Genomic DNA, 6,184 nt, shown 5'->3' with positions numbered 1-6,184 from the left:
ATTCTCTCCTCAGTAGAAGTTTCACACTTGGTTGTAATGTTTTATGAATAAAGCCTTATTGAAATACATTTTGGTGTAATTATGAAATTGTTGGCTAATTCTACTTCTCTTCCTACCACTTTCCCTCTTCCTTTGTATCTCCTCTGTAATGTTTTTAGATATCGCATAAATATAAACATATATTATGACATACTTTACAGATGACTTTTAGTTTGAAAACTTGCTGAATGACATTGTTGATATGATAAAAAGTTTGAATTTAAGGCACATCATTTTGAATGGCTCCATTCTGTGGACCAGGGCTACCCAAAATGTGCTCCACAGGGCAACACAAGTCTGGGATCTGCTTGCTACCAGTCTGATGACATACATACAGAACTTGATGGTAAGCATTTATAAACTTTTATAAACAATTTCTCAGAGTAATTTTACATCTGTTGAGTATGTCTGTAATAATATCTTCCAAAGAGAAGCAAGTGGTTTGTCTCATGCTGTTGCCTCTCTTCCTCTTTTTCTTCCTCCCCCACCCTCCTTCTCCTCCTCCTCTTTCCCCTCCTCCTCTTTCTCCTCCTCCTTCTCTTCCCCCTTCTCCTTCTTTCTTTTCTTCTTCTTGTCCTCCTTTTCCTTCTCCTCCTCTAGATATAAAAGTCCATGATATTTACATAAGGTACATAAACAACTGTTCCTCTCAGTCAATGCAATGACAACTTAGTTTAAACCATTGTTGGAGGAGGTCATGAGAGGACATGACTGCTGGTTGACCCGTGAACTGGACCCGGGCAATCAGAGGCTCCTCACTCCTCCCCTGTCCCTGGAATGCATGTTCTGCCCACCGTTCCCACTGCTGGAGCCATTTTCAAGGATGCAGCCTTGAGAGAGCCTGTGTTGTTGAGATCACGTGGACTGGATATGTGACTTTGACTGAACCCAGTTAAGACCTCTGTATAAACAAGGTTCTGGGGGCAGGTGCAGAGATCTACTCACCTTGCGGTCGCCCAAGACAAGCCTCATATGTAAGTTCCCTTGCTTATCAAATCTGCCACCTACCAGTCTGGAGTGATCTGCCTTTCTTCAGTCTCTCCTTGCTTTCCATGTGTGGGAGCCAGTTTCAAATTTCACCCAGGGAACTCCTGAGGTTGTGAACCTGTAACAGGGAAGAACCAAATCTGACTACATGTTGGATCTGTTTCTTTTACTTTAACCTTTGCTTTCCACTGCTTTTGTTCACTAAAAGGATACTGTCTATACATAATGGCCTGCCTCAGGGGAACCCTGCCCCTCTGCCTGAATGTTAAACCAACGTGCCTTTGTTCAGGGAAGCATCCTGACCCTGTCCACCTGTGGATGGCTGCAAGAAAGAAGAAATTAACACATCCCCTCCCCGAGGCTGGCCATTCCAGGGGACATTTGCAAATCTTATGCCCTTTTTACTTTGCTTCCTCATCTCCTCCCCGTCTCTGTTCTATAAAAGAAATTGACAGCAAATCCCGATAAGATGGTTTTTTGGAGATACTAGTCTGCCATTTTCTTGATCTGCGGGCTTTCCAAATAAAGCTGTATTCCTTGCCTCAACACCTCATCTCCCGATTTACTGGCCTGTTGCGCGGCGAGCAGGACGAGCTTGGACTCAGTAACAAACCAACAACCATTATTTAAAATACCCCCTTTCCTCTGTAGCTCCATTTAAAAAAATTCCATTTTGCAACTGTATTCTTCGTTGAATAAAGTCCAGTTCTCCAGCTTGATCTCCTGGATCTTTCATAACATAGCCCAATATAACAGTCCAAACTCCTCATAATTCTCATAAAAAGTTATATAATTTCTCCTTATTGTCTATTTAAACCATTTCCTTTCCCAGAATGTGTTATCTGCTTATGTATTTATTAATTTATTCACTTATCTAATGAATATTTATTTAGCATCTACTAGATGCTGGGCAATGGGTTCCTGCCACTCAGTAGTTTAATAACTAGTACTTCAAATACATACCTGTTTTGGGGGGACTAGCTCAAGTCTTGCCTTCTCCATGAGGTGCAATTAGAAAAAGTACTGCCTATCGTCAGAAAAGTTGAGAGTCAGAAGACTTGGCTGTAAATCCCAGCTGGTCAAGTTACTTTACTCCTTGAGTCTCATTTGCATATTCATCTGTGAAATGGGGATGATAGTGATCTTTTCTTCATGCAGATTTATCTTAAAAAAAAGATTATGTGGAATAATGATGTAAGAATATCTGGCATAACACGAATCCACTCAATGCTATTTTCCTCTCTCCTCCTATGAAAAATTTTGCTTTTTATTAACTCTGCCACCAAAGGCATTTTTTTTTTTCTGTCCTCTGCACCATACACATTCTAAATTAGTTCCTTTAACTGGTACTATCTTCCTATTCCAACTTCCCCTTTTTCTGGAATCCTCCCCCACCCCTGCTTCCTTTCCCATCTGCCCCAATTCTATATTTTTTTTCAGGATGGGATTCAGAACCTCGCTCCTCTGTGACTACTCACAGGTCCCTTGACTTTCTGGCATTTTCTTACAGAACTCCTTCAGCTCTTAGCCATGTTATCTTGGCTGTTGTTGGCCATCTTATTAACTCCATCTTGTCTGTCTAATGAAAATAAATATTCTTTGATGGCAAAGAGAATGTTTTATATGTTTGTATTTTTCTACTCCCTGGAGTATAGAGCATATGATAGGTAGTTTAAAAATCCAGCAGAACCTTGACACTGGTGAAGGACGTTGATTGGTAAGCCACGCTATAATGTGGATGCCCGGTGGCTAGCAGGATTTAGTGCTCAAGTGCTTCTCTCATGCTCACAATGCCACTGGACCCAGTTTTTCCTTTAGCAAAATAATGAACCCATGACCTTGGACATTCTGTGCTTGCAAAAAGCTGAAACTTCAAGGGTAAAAGCTTCAAATTCCAAGGGTATCTTATGCTTTTGATAAAGCTGGTTGTACCCAAAAATACTTAATGAAATAATTCTTATTTGGCTAATTATACTGGCACTGTACTGCTTCAGCAATAGACATATCTCCAATTACCTGTCAGGTGTGGGTTGGAAGGCTGGTTTCTGGGTAAATATAGACAAGGGAATAACTGCTTGTCCTTGTCTGGAAGCTCTGGACCTGCCTGCATTTTCCCAGCTCTGAAGGAGCAGATGCCAAGCACTCCTTTAGGTGCTCAGTGAACTTTCAGAGGCCACATCAGCTGTCTTCAAAAGTCCCACTCCAGGAAGTGTCCTTTCTCAAATATTCCATCTCTCAGTAGCTCTACCCAGTAACCAACTTTCTGAAGAATAGTTTCTGGCAAGATGGAAGGATAAAGCAGTGTCTTGACCTAGAAGACTGTCTTTTATTTAACCTCAACTTTATTTATGTTGATTTTATTTGTAAAAATTACTTCAAAAAGAAAAAAAAACTCAAATTTCCACCATAATATTAGGAACTAATATTAGAAATAACTTTCAAATTATGGCTAACGCTAATGGAATGCTTATAATGTACCTGTGTAGTTTTTCTTAGTCCAGATAGATATATGAAAGCAGACAGCAGGCTCAAAATCCAGCTGAAAAAAGAATTCATTAGAGATAGCCTCATCCACCAGAGGGCAGACAGCAGAAGCAAGAGGAACTACAATCCTGCAGCCTGTGAAACAAAAACCACATTCACAGAAAGATAGACAAGATGAAAAGGCAGAGGGCTAAGGACCAGATGAAGGAACAACATAAAACCCAAGAAAAAAAACTAAATGAAGTAGACATAAGCAACCTTCCAGAAAAAGAATTCAGAATAATGATAGTGAAGATGATCCAGGACCTCGGAAAAAGAATGGAGGCAAAGATCGAGAAGATGCAAGAAATGTTTAACAAAGACCTACAAGAATTAAAGAACAAACACCTAGAAGAATTAAAGAACAAACAAACAGAAATGAACAATACAATAACTGAAATGAAAAATACACTAGAAGGAATCAATACCAGAATAACTGAGGCAGAAGAATGGATAAGTGACCTGGAAGACAGAATGGTGGAATTCACTGAAGACAGAATGCTGTGGAACAGAATAAAGAAAAAAGAATGAAAAGAAATGAAGACACCTTAAGAGACCTCTGGGACAACATTAAACGCAAGATCATTCTCATTATAGGGGTCCCAGAAGGAGAAGAGAGAGAGAAAGGACCTGAGAAAATATTTGAAGAGATTATAGTTGAAAAATTCCCTAACATGGGAAAGGAAATAACCACCCAAGTCCAGGAAGTGCAGAGATTCCCAGGCAGGATAAAGCCAAGGAGAAACACACGGAGACATATAGTAATCAAACTGACAAAAATTAAAAACAAAGAAAAATTATTGAAAGCAACAAGGGAAAAATGACAAATAACATACAAGGGAACTCCCATAAGGTTAACAGCTGATTTCTCAGCAGAAACCCTACAAGCCAGAAGGGAGTGGCATGATATATTTAAAGTGATGAAAGGGAAAAACCTACAACCAAGATTACTCTACCCGGCAAGGATCTCATTCAGATTTGATGGAGAAAACAAAACCTTTACAGACAAGCGAAAGCTAAGAGAATTCAGCACCACCAAACCAGCTCTACAACAAATGTTAAAGGAACTTCTCTAAGTGGGAAACACAAGAGAAGAAAAGGACCTACAAAAACAAACCCAAAACAATTAAGAAAATGGCAATAGGAACATACATATCGGTAATTACCTTAAATGTGAATGGATTAAATGCTCCAACCAAAAGATACAGGCTCGCTGAATGGATACAAAAACAAGACCCATATATATGCTGTCTACAAGAGACCCACTTCAGACCTAGGGACACATACGACTGAAAGGGGTAGGAAAAGGATACTTCATACAAATGGAAATCAAAAGAAAGCTGGAGTAGCAATACTCATATCAGATAAAATAGACTTTAAAGTAAAGAATGTTACAAGAGACAAGGAAGGACACTACATAATGATCAAGGGATCATTCCAAGAAGAAGATATAACAATTATAGATATCTATGCACCCATAGGAGCACCTCAGTACATAAGGCAACTGCTAACAGCTATAAAAGAGGAAATCGACAGTAACACAAAAATAGTGGGGGATTTTAACACCTCACTTACACCAATGGACAGATCATCCAAACAGAAAATTAATAAGGAAACACAATCTTTAAATGACACAATCGACCAGATAGATTTAATTGATATTTATAGGACATTACATCCAAAAACAGCGGATTACACTTTCTTCTCAAGGGCACATGGAACATTCTCCAGGCTAGATCACATCTTAGGTCACAAAGCAAGCCTCAGTAAATTGAAGAAAATTGAAATCATATAAAGCATCTTTTCAGACCACATCGCTATGAGATTAGAAATCAATTACAGGAGAAAGAAACGTAAAACACACAAACACATGGAGGCTAAACAATACATTACTAAATAACCAAGAGATCACTGAAGAAATCAAAGAGGAAATCAAAAAATGCCTAGAGACAAATTACAACGAAAACACAATGATCCGAAACCTATGGGATGCAGCAAAAGCAGTTCCAAGAGGGAAATTTATAGCAATACAAGCCTACCTCAAGAAACAAGAAAAATCTCAAATAAACAATCTAACTTTACACCTAAAGGAACGAGAGAAAGAAGAACAAACAAAACCCAGAGTTAGTAGAAGGAAAGAAATCATAAAGATCAGAGCAGAAATAAGTGAAATAGAAACAAAGAAAACAATAGCAAAGATCAATAAAACTAAAAGCTGGTTCTTTGAGAAGATGATAAACAAAATTGATAAACCATGAGCCAGACTCATCAAGAAAAAAAGGGAGAAGACTCAAATCAACAGAATTAGAAATGAAAAAGGAGAAGTAACAACTGACACTGCAGAAATACAAAGGATCATGAGAGATTACTACAAGCAACTCTATGCCAATACAGTGGACAACCTGGAAGAAATGGACAAATTCTTAGAAAAGCACAACCTTCTGAGAATGAACCAGGAAGAAGTAGAAAATATGAACAGACCAATCACAAGCACTGAAATTGAAACTGTGATTAAAAGTCTTCCAACAAACAAAAGTCCAGGACCAGGTGGCTTCACAGGTGAATTCTATCAAACATTTAGAGAAGAGCTAACACCCATCCTTCTCAAACTCTTCCAAAAAATTGCAGAGAAAGG

The sequence above is a fragment of the Balaenoptera ricei genome, chromosome 8 (genome assembly GCF_028023285.1).
Source record: "Balaenoptera ricei isolate mBalRic1 chromosome 8, mBalRic1.hap2, whole genome shotgun sequence".
Taxonomy (NCBI): Eukaryota; Metazoa; Chordata; class Mammalia; order Artiodactyla; family Balaenopteridae; genus Balaenoptera; species Balaenoptera ricei.
This window is presented reverse-complemented; position numbering follows the sequence as displayed.